The sequence below is a fragment of the Bos grunniens genome, chromosome 17, assembly GCF_055505025.1.
Source record: "Bos grunniens cultivar Pamir isolate PY7600 chromosome 17, Bosgru_T2T1.0, whole genome shotgun sequence".
NCBI classification, from domain to species: Eukaryota; Metazoa; Chordata; class Mammalia; order Artiodactyla; family Bovidae; genus Bos; species Bos grunniens.
In genome coordinates this window covers 11,364,797-11,378,439 of record NC_141181.1, presented here as the reverse complement: position 1 = coordinate 11,378,439, position 13,643 = coordinate 11,364,797, and the positions used below count along the sequence as shown (strand labels likewise).

At 38.0% G+C, this 13,643-nt stretch overlaps 1 long non-coding RNA gene across 1 annotated transcript in view; it reads right to left on the bottom strand.

Annotated features, from left to right (window-relative positions):
- LOC147355012 (uncharacterized) overlaps positions 1–13,643 on the bottom strand; it is a 66,695-nt gene that overhangs the window by 22,301 nt on the left and 30,751 nt on the right. Inside the window, exon 3 of the long non-coding RNA XR_015144148.1 lies at positions 13,339–13,518. This is a non-coding gene — a long non-coding RNA (uncharacterized LOC147355012). The remainder of the gene's footprint in view (positions 1–13,338; positions 13,519–13,643) is intronic.

Below are 13,643 nucleotides of genomic sequence, written 5' to 3'. Positions count from 1 at the left end.
GTAGTTGATTGATACGTTATTGCTAGGTCAGTAAATAGAGTTTATTTTAGGTATCCATTATTATTTCTAGGTATCCACCCTCTGTAATACAGAAAGGCATGAACTGGGACAGAGAAGATTGATCCAATCTACAATATCACGTCGAGTAGGCGTACTGAGAACAAAACTCATGTCTTGTTCAGCTTTGTTTCCCATTTGCCCACAGGCAGTGCTCAAGGACTATGTACAGAATGAATGAGTATATGAGTGAACGTATATTACAAGTGTGGTATGCAAAATAGGGGCAAACGAGAGTTAAGCAAAGGGACCCAGAGTTAGTAAAACCTCAACGTTTCATTTTAAGGGTTTTATTTAAATCACCAAACTACCAATCTTTGGCTCAGTCAGTAAAGAATCTGCCTGCAATGTGGGAGACACAAGAGATGCACGTTTGATCCTTGGATTGGCAAGGTCCCCTGGAGGAGGAAATGGCAACCCACTCCAGTATTCTTGCCTAGAAAATCCCATGGATGGAGGAGCCTGGTGGACTACGGTCCACAGGGTCGTAAAGAGATGGACATGACTGAGTGACTGAGCACACACACACACGCCAACCTTTAAAATAAACTCTATTTACTGAAAACTGTAAGAAGTAAGTGGCAGAGAAAGAGGATCCTCATCACCAACTGTCTACTTTTTCTTTCACCACTGATGAAAACTTGCTTGGATGTTCTTAATGCAAGGAAAACAGCAAATTGTTATTTTGAACAAATTGTTCTTTCTACCTCCAAAAATAAAAAAAAAAAAGATGTATTTTTAAGAAAGTTTACAGACCAAAGAATTAAACTTTAAACAACTGATTATATTAATTTATGTAATAAATTTATAAATTATAAATCAGTGATTTATAAATCACTGAAATTACTTGTTTCATTTATTCAAAATCTGTCTGAAAGAACCATTATCAAGGGCCTATTTAATTTCATTTATAAGTTATTAACAGATTTTGATAACATTCTTAAAAGGTTACCTTCTAAGAAAAAAATCCAAGAAAGTAAAAAAAATAGTGTTTTGTATTAAAGATAATTTAGACATAAATTATTAACAATTAAAGGTGAGTTAAAAATCAATGATGTTAACAACATTTAGATAACTCACTTCACTGATAAACAGAAAGGCTATCATAGGCCAAAGGCAAATTACTTCATGTCATAGTCATAACGTTGGCCATTGAATATTGCCACCCCCAAGTTCACTACTATCAACAAGCTTTATCCCTTCTGCCTTCCCTAATGAGTTCATGGCTGCCTATCACTCTAACACCAGGATTGTTAAGAGATTCAAAAGCAGCTTCAAGGGTCACATCTAATGGAAATAAAGGTGGATAAAAAATCTCTCATTCTAGCAAATACAAATGAAATATTTCAAGAAACTGTAAAAATACATTTTTGCTTAGTGACATATTGCTTTGTTAGAGAAGAGAGAGGTAAGATGGTTGTTTTTTCAAGCTCCATGGTAATTCATTGCAGTAAAAAGGATTCTGGAAGAAAGGAAGCTAGCTTAATATCCACTTGCACAAACATTTACCTAAAGCCCCTAAAACTCTATATAATCTTCAGAGTTTTCCTTTTAATTTTCTCAAAACTCTATAAGCAGACTACCAGTAGAAACTGATATTCTGGGAAGCTATGAGATGCAGCTATGATTCTAAAGAAAATAGAAAACATTATACAACCTACTTCATCTGAGAAATCCTGTGGCATTTGAACTTAAGAAAAAACACCTATACAAAAGGACCAGTTTCCTCCTTACACACTTTAGGTTCACATGCGGTCTGTGTTTTTGTTGTTACCTTGGTTTAATTTTGTAAAAAAGCTGGCATTTGGGATACAGTGGCACACACACACACATGCACACACGCACACACACATGCACTGTGAACATTTAAGATCGTTCTGCAATGTCCGTGTGGAGTTACAGAGTTCAACAGTGACCCTTTCCTGTTAACAGTTACAGGACCAGAGTCAGTAGGGTTAGTTGCTTCCTAATCACCTGATGTGTTTAAAAGAGCCAATGGGAGGCTGCCTTGTAGAGGCAGAGACAGAAGGCAGAAGATGGGGAATTCTAAGTCGGGAGTAGTAAAATGCAGGAATCCAGAGTTTACTGACTCTGTGCTCAGTCAAAGGAAAGATCCCGCCACCCACTACCTGCTCACTCCTCAATTAAATGCTTGCTCTTTGGCGGTGGAGAACTAGCTCTCCACTCCAGGTAACCTCCCCGAATTCACACTTTCCCTCTCCATGCCTTTTTTTTCGGTGGTGCTGTGTACAGTGAAGAAAGAGAGAATCCAATAAGATAAAACTATTTTAATAATTTTTAAAGGAAGTTTAAATGATCCACACTCTATCGGGGTCGATGAAAACGGCTCTGGTGTCGAAGGGCAACAGGTTGCTAATAAATACAATAGTTAAGGAAAGAGCCATTTCTGTCCTGGAGAAACCATATTCTGGGGAAAATGCTACTACTGTAATTCATTTTTGAAAGCCATAGAGAGTTCCTGGATGAAGAATGTAGTTATTAAAGGCAAAAATACACAATATGTTGTAATGAAATGTTTGTGCTTCGCACTTCATTAAGTGTTTTGTGGGCCTCTAGGGAAATTCTCTCCTACACACACAGAAATATAGTTTATACATGGTGGGATCACTAGAGGGAGTGCAGACGGCCTGTGTTCAAAGGAAGAACTTCCTACAACTTCCACAGGTTCCATTTAAAACACAAAATGAGTCGTTGAAAAAAACACGTAAGACTAAAAAAAGAACACACAAAATTATATGTGATTTTGGTTGCCTTTATATTAATCCAGCGGTATTTTTGTCTTACCGATGGGTTTGCTTGAAGTATAGGGTGATGGAGAAAACCAATGCTGCAAATTAGTAGGATTAACTGAAAAACATCTGATGACAAATTCTGCAGCCTAAGATATCCAATAACACATTTAGGGCTCTGAGAATTCAGATGGTTGGCAGTTTGGGGTCCTTGGCTGTGTTCATTTAGAGAATTTTGAAAGTGAAAATGTAAAATAGTGGTAAAATGGCAAAGAAATTCACAAAAAATAAAATTGTTGGGAGGTGAGACAATCCACTCAGAGGAAATATACAAAATATGAGTAACTCAAGAAGGTCTCATGAGCAAAGCATCTTCAAACAAGAAAAGTAAATCATGTGAAGAAAAGCAAACTATGAAAGTTCTTGCCTGCATATACTTCTGCATGAGCTTCATCCTCCTAGCAATGCTTTTTAGGACAAATGTGTCAATGTGTTTGGCCTAAATGTACAAATTGCTGTAACATTTCTAAGGAAAATAGAACAAGGAAATGTAAAACGGAATCACATACCAAAAAAAAAAAAAAATCAGGAGAGAAATACTAAAGACTATGAGGGAAAAATACTAACATCCAGATTCTTTTAAAAACACTGTATGAGGTTTTCAAGTAAGCATTCCTTTGCCTCAAGAATATTTTTTCCCCTGAAGAAGTATGTTAACCTTAATGGCTTTCCCTAGAGCTAGAATTTCAATTAGTTGTGTTACTACTGCGACTCTTGTCACATAAAAAGGTGGTGACTCTCCAAGATTTTTGTTCTAAGCTATATTCTTCATGTGCACATCTGAGTTGAATTTAAATGTTTTTTAATTTCCAAGCTCCTGTATAATAGTAAGATGCTAATTATAGGAAATATACAACTTGAACTTAGAAGAGTATAGCACTTGATTTCCTTCTTGTTAATAAAAATACATGTTATATAAATAGATGCATTAATTGAGTCACAAATGTTATTAAAAATAAAAGATATATAGTAGGCTTGAGAGTATGATGCCAACTTGTGACAAAATTCAGTGTCTATAATCATTTTTATCTGCTGAATTTTGTAACTTAATGCATTATACTGTATTAGAATTATGACAATATAACCAAATTAATTACATTGTTATATTATATTACATACAACAGGCATTATGATAGTAATTTTTGAAAACCTAAAAAAAATAAGCCCTTTGAAGAGTTCTCCTATTGAGGATTACCAATGGTACAATATCCAATAGTGTGTTCTTAACTGAGATTTTTCAAAAAAATCTCATAATCTGATCATTATGGCAATAATACTGTTAATATTAAGAGACAATAATATCTAAATGGGGCTTTTCACAGTTCTCTGGAAATACATAAGAGCGTCTTCCCTGAGGACATTCAGAATAAAACACTAGTGACAGATAAATAACTGATGAAAACTTCAAAGATTTGTAAAAGAGCTAAGAAAGTGACGAGAGTTCAAACAGAGTTTGTTCTCTCAGCTGCAACTCGTACTTCGGTTCTTTAGGTAATTTTAGCTCCTTTATGTTTCTTTAAAAGGCACACAAGGTCTAATTTCAGATTATCTAAATTACCTAAACAAAGGCCAGAACATCCTAAGATTTTTAAAAATAATTCTTTTCATCACACAAAAATATCTTTTGTCACTATGTGAGGTGACAAATGTTAACTGGATAAGAGGACAAAGGAACGCGGTAGTGCTGCCAGGGCCCGGAAGCAGGGGCCCCGACCAGGAACTACGACTCGGCAGAGGCCTCCAACAGGGCCTGGGCTCAGAAAACGAGGCCATCCAACCGACGTGGAGCCCTGGGGGAGACGCAGTGTTGCTGAAGACGCAGCAGTGTTAAGAAAGAAGAAATGCCCTTGGTTTCGCCTTCATCTAACTCTCAGCTGTTGTCTCCCATTTCCCATGGCTATATGGAAGCCAGAAGGAAGGAAATCTCAGAAATGCAATTCTTGACCTCAAGAACAGAGAACAAGGGTGCTCAGGGCAGGGAACAGATCTAGAGAGACAAAATAGCAAGAATGCTTCCAAGGCAGCCTGGGAAACTCATTGCCTACTGCAATGCCCTGGTTCACTTCATCACTTTTACCTGGTATCTGTCAAAAAACTCTGTAGAGTTCTTTTTTTCTTTAATTTTTGCCTCCTTTCAATCTCTCCATACTTTCCTCAGAATAGTTTTTCTAAGATCATTGTTCAGTGATTCCTGTGGTCAACAGATTAAAATCTAAATTCCCTTAGATGATGTCCTTCTCCCTAATTACCTTTTTACTTTCAATTATGTAATTTACATCCAGCAATACTGAACGGCTTGTGATTTCCAGAGCATTCCATAGTCTCGTGCTTTCCTGTATTTGTCTCCCTGGGAAACAACTGCTTACCCCATGTGAGGTAGTGCTTGTGAGCAGACTGCCTTGGTTTGAACCCAGGTCCCAATGCTTACTAGTTATATGAACTTGGTCAAGTTACCTAAGCTCACTCTGATTTAGTTTCCTCATCTGTAAATTGAGAATAATAATAGAACCTAACTCATAAGGTTGCCTTGAAGACTAAAGAAGAGTTAATACATGAAGGCATTTATAGTTGTGACTGTATAAATATGTCATTATGATTATTATCATTTTATTGTTCTTTAAGACCCAAGTTAATTACTACCACTTATGTGACTGCCTCTCTTAGGAAGAGCTAAGTGTTACTTTTTTCCTTCTCCTCTGGACCTTTTGCACATCTCTAATCATTTTAAGGTCTGTGTAAATGTTGACCTCCGACAACAGTGGAGAGACAGTTTGAGAGCAGTGTCTGATCCCTTCTGTCTTGGTATCACCAGGTCTTATGGAGAGCCTCATCCAAGTAAATTAATAATAATGAAAACAACCAACATGTATCTGTCATGGAAAGGAAATTTCAAAACAATATAATCTGAATAAAACAGAAGAAGAATAAACTTAAATTAATAAAAATGGTGTCTTGAGATCTTCAGATAAATAGAAACAGTGTAACCTTTGTCTTTATGATTCTCCAGAAAAAAAAAAAAAATTCTTTTATGGCAGCTTTTGCTTCTGAAACTACTTCTGTGAGTAACTATAATCTTCCATTTTGGGATAGCAATACTCATATCAGACAAAGTAGACTTTAAACCAGAGGCTATAACAAAAGACAAAGAAGGGAATTATAAAATGATATAGTGATCAATATAACAAGGGGACATTACACTTGTTAACATATATGTACCCAATACAGGATCACTTAAATGCATAAAGGAAATAATAACAGGGAGAAGTTGACAATAATAGCAAGATAGTAGGGGACTTTAACACTCCCCCTTAGATCACTGGATAAATCATCTTGATAGAAAATCAATAAGGCAATAGTAGTCTTAAATGATACAATAGACCAGTTGGACTTAATACATACCTATAGGGCATTACTGGAGAAGGCAATGGCACCCCACTCCAATACTCTTGCCTGGAAAATCCCATGGACGGAGGAGCCTGGTAGGCTGCAGTCCATGGGGTCGCTAAGAGTCGAACACGACTGAACGACTTCACTTTCACTTTTCCCTTTCATGCATTGGAGAAGGAAATGGCAACCCACTCCAGTGTTCTTGCCTGGAGAATCCCAGGGACGGGGGAGCCTGGTGGACTGCCATCTATAAGGTCGCACAGATTTGGACATGACTGAAGCGAATTAGCAGCAGCAGCAGCAGCATAGGGCATTACATGCCAAAATAGTAGAATATACATTCTTTTTAAATGCACACAGAACATTCTCCAGAATAAATCACACACTAGGCCACAAAAGTAGTCTCAATAAATTTAAGGGGATAGAAATTATATGCAGCGTTTTTTTTTTCTGACCAAAGTGGTATAAAGATAGAAGTCAATTACAGAAGGGAAAATGGGAAAACAATAAACACATGAAGACTAAATTACATGATACTAAAAAAAAAAAAAACCTAAAAAATAGTTAATGAAAAAATCAAAAAGGAAATCAGAAAGTATTATGAGACAAATGAAAATGGAAACACAACACTCCAAAATCTATGAGATGCAACAAAATTCTAAAAGGGAAATTTATAGTGATAAAGGTCTTCCTCAAGAAACAAGAAAAATTTCAAATAAACAAGCTAACATACAAACCTAAAGGAATAAGAAAAAGAACAAACAGAATCAAAGTCAGCAGAGGAATGAAATAATAAAGATCAGAGAGGAAATAAAACAAAGACCAAAAAAGTAGGAAAAAAAATCAAAGAAACAAAAGCAGGTTTTTTGCAGATAAATTGATTAACCTTTAGCCAGGCTCACCAAGAAGAGAGAGGACCCAAATAAACAATTAGAAATGAAAGAAGAGAAATAACAGCCAATTCCACTGGAATATGAAATATCATAAGAGAATGTTATGAAACATTTTATGCCAACAAACTGGATGGCCTAAAAGCCATTGACAAATTTATAAAAACATACAACCTTCCAAGACTAAATCAAGAAGAAACAAATAATTTGAACAGACTGATCACTAGTAGTGAAACTGAATTTGTAGTAATGAAGGAAAAACTCATAGCAAACATAAGTCTAGGACTGGATGATTTCACGTGGGAGATCTACAAATTTATAAAAAAAAAAAAGCTACTACCTACTGTTCTCAAACTATTCCAAAAAACTGAAGAGGGTAGAACATACCCAAATGCATTCTAAAAGGCCACAGTTACCCTAATACCAAAACCAGACAAAGATATCACACAGAAAAAGAAAATTACAGGCCAATATCTTTAATGAATATTGATGCAAAAAACTTCAACAAAATATTAGCAGTTAAACACGATCCAACAATACACAAAAGAGATTATACACCATGATCAAGTTGGATTTATTCCAGGGACACAAGGGTGGTTCAATATTTGCAAATCAATCAACACAATACATCACATTATAAAAAGGAACTATAAAAATCACATGATCATCCCAATAAATGCAGAAATGCATTTGACAAAATTCAACATCCATTCATGGTAAAAATGGTCATCAATATGAGTATCAGTTCAGTTCAGTTCAGTTGCTCAATCTCGTCTGACTCTTTGCGACCCCATGAATCGCAGCACGCCAGGCCTCCCTGTCCATCACCAACTCCCAGAGTTTACTGAAATTCATGTCCATTGAGTCAGTGATGCCATCCAGCCATCTCATCCTCTGTTGTCCCCTTCTCCTCCTGCCCCCAATCCCTCCCAGCATCAGGGTCTTTTCCAATGAGTCAACTCTTCGCATGAGGTGGCCAAAGTATTGGAGTTTCAGCATCAGTCCTTCCAATAAACACCCAGGACTGATCTCCTTTAGGATGGACTGGTTGGATCTCCTTGCAGTCAGAAGAAACAAATCACAACATAATAAAAACCATTTATGACAAACACATAGGTAAGATCATACTCAAATGTGAAAAGCTGAAAGCCTTTTCCCTATATTTGGGAACAAGACAAGAATGCCCACTCTCACCACTTCTATTCTGTTGAAAGTCCTAGCCACAGCAATCACACAAGAAAAAGAAAGAAAAGGCATCCAAACTGGAGGGGGAAACTGTCACTATTTGCAGATGATGTGATATTTTATATAGAAAACCCTATAGTTGCCACCTAAAAACCATTAGAACTAGGAAATAAATTCAGCAAAGTTGTAGAATTCAAAATTAATATACAGAAATTTGTTGCTTTTCTATATAATAATAACGAACTATCAGAAATAGAAAGTAAAAAAAATCTTGTTTAAAATCTCATCAAAAATAAAATAGGAATAAACTCTACCAAGGAAAGACCTATACTCTAAAAACTTTAAAATATTAATGAAGAAAATTGAACAAAATTCAAAGAAATGGAAAAGATATCTTATCCACGGGATATTTTTTGGAGAGAATACTGGAAAAGGGCGCCATTTCCTCCTTCTGAGGATCTTCCTGACCCAGGAATTGAACCCATGTCTCTTGAATCTCTTGCCTTGGCAGTCAGATTCTTACCTCTGTGCCACATGGGAAGCCCCATAAGAATCTCAACATGATCCAATTTTAACATTATTTTCTTCACTCAGAGCTTGAGAAACATCTCAAATCACATTAAGCTGAAATAACTCTAAATGTGTGGTTTCCAGTCTTAACTCCATCTGTAACCCCACTTGTAAATTTTTCACATGTCTTCCATCAACTTCTCTCATTTCCCAAAGCAGCAATTCCAACTCCCACTGCACCTAGAATCATCTTCATTGTATGAGCTCACTGTTAACTTTTTTGATAAAGTTAATTCAGTGGAGTAAGTTCTAGCATCTATTACCCATATACTCTTCTGTAGCCAACAAGCAGTTCCAGGAGGCCTTACACTTTTGTAAGCATTGCTTTAGTGAAGCACTAAGGCAATTCACATTGATGATGGAGAAAGGTGCTGGCTGCTGAGCACACACTGCATATCCATTTCTTTAACCTGATCAGTATACATTCTTCCTCCCACTGAGAGCAGCACAGCATTCCATACCTCCCTAGGGTTCATCAATCAAAGATGCACATGCTCTAGGGGTAGACAGACGACTTTATCAGTAATAAAGCGATTCACATGCGAAGTATTTTAGTGAAAAGTTTGGGGAAAGCAGTATCATTCTTGTATTTCTGGAGTACATAAGTGTTTAGGATATAAGCCTGGAGCTAGGGGCCGACATTTGTTTCCCATCAAGGGTAATCAGTAGAATGAAGCCTATATAGAAGAGCAGAATCAAGAGATTTTTTGAAAATGACATCTGGTACTTGACAGTTTTTGAGCACTGTTGCATGTGCTCAGTTGTGTCTAACTGTTTGCAACCCTATGGACTGTAGCCCACCAGGCTCCTCTATCCATGGGGATTCTCCAGGCAAGAATACTGGAGTGGGTTCCCATGCCCTCCTCCAGGGGATCCTTCCAACCCAGAGTTCAAACCTGCATCTCTTATGTCTCCTGCATCGGCAGACAGGATCTTTACCACTGAGCCACCAGGGAAGCCCTTTTGAGCAACTGGGTCCAATCACATCTGAACATCAGCCTTGGGAATCAGTATGTTTCCCTCTTCCATGAAATAACATAAAAGAGCTGGAGTCATATTTTGATTATTTATTAACAAAAGAATCCCAGCTAATATAGCATCTTTCCTCACTCAAGAGGGCAGAAAGAAGAAATAGTCTGTAAATAAATTTAAGCTAAAAAAATTGAAAACTTAGACAAGGAAATTGTCCTCTTGGAAAATATAACCTACCAAAACTAACTTAAAAAGAAAGACAAACATCCTTAAAATAACTAATGATCACTAAAGGAATTGAATCAGTAGATAAAACTATTAACATAACTTCCAACCCACATAAACACAAAGAACAATATCAAAAGGTCAAGTCCAAGTAATTCAATTGGCAATTTACACCAAGCTTAAAACAATAGAGAAAAAACATCTCAAGTAATTTAAGATTAATATAAGTTTAAATTAAAATCAGAAGAGTACAAAAAATAACTATAAGCCAATTTCAGTTTTAATATAGAGTGAAGCTGAACCAGAAAGTTTAAGTTCAAAGACTACTAGGAATCATGACAAATCCAATTCATGGTGACCTTCACTTCAATTCCTGTTGAACCAGTAAGCATTTAAAACAAAAAATATACGATAAAGACAGAAGAAAGTGGATACAGTTTCCCAGCTTTGCCTAGTTTCTGAGAGGTGTTTCCTAAGTTTTATCCTGAAAGAAGAAAAAGTAGGATGAGAAACTCATCACATAAAAAAGCCCAAGTCACCAGCTTGCTTCCATTTGTGCGTTAGAAAAGAAGGATTGTACCATTATTTATCTTGTGGTTCAGTCTCGAAGTTGTGTCCAATTCTTTGCGACCCCATGAACTGCAGCATGCCAGGCTCCTCTGTCCTCCCTATCTCCCAGAGTCTGCTCAAATTCATGTCCATTGAACCATCTCACCCTTTGTCCCCTCTTTTCCTTTCTGCTAAGTCACTCCAGTCGTGTCCGACTCTGTGCGACCCCATAGACGGCAGCCCACCAGGCTCCCCCGTCCCTGGGATTCTCCAGGCAAGAACACTGGAGTGGGTTGCCATTTCCTTCTCCAATGCATGAAAGTGAAAAGTGAAAGTGAAGTCGCTCAGTCGTGTCCGACTCTTAGAGACCCCATGGACTGCAGCCCACCAGGCTCCTCCATCCCTGGGATTTTCCAGGCAAGAGTACTGGAGTGAGTTGCCATTGCCTTTTCCTTTCTACTACTATATAAAACAATTCCCTTCTATTCTATAATGACACAATTTTGTGTCAATGTATTTTGTTTTTATTGCAACACTAGAACCACAATAGACTTAACCACAGCCTATTACAAATATACATAAAACTTCTAAAAATGTATATCTGCAAACTGAAATCTACAATCTATTTTTAAAAATTTCAAAGCGAAGAAATAAGTAGTCTATGTTCAAAACGGGCTCAAGGAGCAACACAAAAAGGCATGGGGCATGCCATGGGAAGTGGATTGGAAATCTGAGTTCTTTTTGGAAATTTCTAATTTTTGTTACTATTTTACAAAACTGAATAATGTTAAGTTCTTATTTACCCAATTTCATGCCTCATCAGCTGAAATATATACTGTTGCTATTTAGTTGCTAAGTCGTGCCTCTTTGCAACCCCATGGACTGTAGCCTGCCAGGCTCCTCCGCCCACAGGATTTCCCAGGCAAGAATAGGGAGTGGGTTGTTATTTCCTTCTTCAGGGGCTCTTCCTGCCCTAGGGACTGAACTGCATCTCCTACAGCTCCTGCATTGGAAGGCAGATTCTTTACCACTGAGCCACTGGGTAGGCCCTTATTCATTCATCCTTATTCATCTGTTTACCCAACTTCGTGCCTTGTTAGCTGAAATATATATTGTATTTTTTATTTATTTATTTTATTTTGATACTTGGGATCTTAGTTCCCTGACCAGGGATTGAACCCATGCCCCCTGCATCATTGGGAGTATGGCGTCTTAACCACTGGACTTCCAAGGAAGTCCCCAGATACACATTGTAGAATATTATATCTTCTGACTGCTTGCCAAAAAAAAAAAAATGTGTCTACAGCCAGTTTGAATTTCCTCCTCCTCTGGCAGTAGTTCATACTTCCTGTTGGTATAGCTAAGACCACTCTGTGTCTGCCTTTAGGCTGTGTATCTTCTGGTGAATTCTTCATTCTCTTCATCTGTTTGCTTTTAAAACTGTTTCAAGGTTCATTGCTCTTTGACCTGGTCAGCTCCGCTATTCTTCCAACCCGGTCTAATTCCCCAACTGGAGCTTCAAGACTATTACTGCTGTGCTGTCAACAACCATTTGCTTGTTTGTTTCCACCAACTTTTGGTGACTCCCTGATCACATTCAGGGTGCAAAAATGCTAGGAGTGAACAGTCCACCAATCCACAACCCCTGCCAGCAGCACATATCACTGAATCTATCTGGAATCCTTTCCCATGATATACTAGTAGAGGCTCTGTAGCATCAATTCACCCTCTGGAAGAATGCAAATAGGAACACAAGACAGGGTTGAGGACTAACTGATGCTAATAGAAATGGTCACCAAGACAGTCCGGACAAAACAGGGCATCCCAGGTGAAGGTCTGTATATCATTACAACAGTATATGGGAAGGCATGCTTTCCTGGGAAGGAAAAAAATCCTTTTGTTTGTCGTGTAGCTTAAGAGTGCACATCTCGTCTGCCAGTTGCATTGACTGTGGTAAGAACTACTTACCACAAGAAGAGATTATAATGGCAGCATGAACCTCAAAGATGATGTTTATTCCATACCTGAGCCAATAAACCCAAAGCAGTATTTCATGGCTCTTTATCGTTTTTCCATATTATGTTAGGCTGATCCTTTCAGCAGGAGTTTTAATGCATTCGAAACCTACTTGGTGGCCAGCTTTAAAAGCATTTAATAAGAGGAATGCAGAGGAAACATCATCAGTGAGCAAGGTTGGCCTTAACGATAGCTTTTACCTGTTTATTATTATCTCCTGCTTCCTAGAGATAAGGGGTCAGCAGTTCTACAAATCAAGCTAAAAAAAAAAAAAACAACTGAGACTTTCTGGAGCCAAAGGCCCTTCATTCCTGCAGGATAATGCAGGCTACTAGCCTTCCACAGGATAATGCAGGCTACCAGCCTTCCATAATGGGCAGATTGTGGTTTATTCTGTTTCCTTGTAGGGACTTTCTGGAAGGAATTTTATGGCCATGGGCTTCTTGTGAGCATTAAGCAATCCATAGCGTGTGTGGGAAGAGAAAGCACTTGTCCTGAAAGCTGTGACTTCAATTTTTCTTCCTACTTGCTGTCCAAGAGTCTCCATTAGACCCTACACTTCTTTGGAGAAAGCATTGGAAAAGCGGTAGACCGCATGCATTCACAGGGCATGTGGCTCAGGCATCCTTGGGGGGAAAGCCTGACCTTCCTTGCTCACTGAGGTGGAGAGGACTAACCTGAATAGGAGAGTTGAGGAAAAATGCGTCTGCTTCCTGAATAGGGCCTGGCCTTGCTTTGAGAGTATCTAGGGAGCTGATGCTGGTAGCCATCACGGTTCTCACTTGAGTCAATCTTTCCCTTTGGTCAACACACATTTCTCCAGACAGAGGCATTCTGCTGACTTCCACTAGAAAGATCTGCAAGCAAAGGTGAAGCAGAATTATATGGAGCAAATGAAAATAGAACCTGTGGGATAACCTGCCACTCTACAGAAGTAAATATGACAAGCTTTGACCCACAGGAAACTGTTTTATGGTGAAGA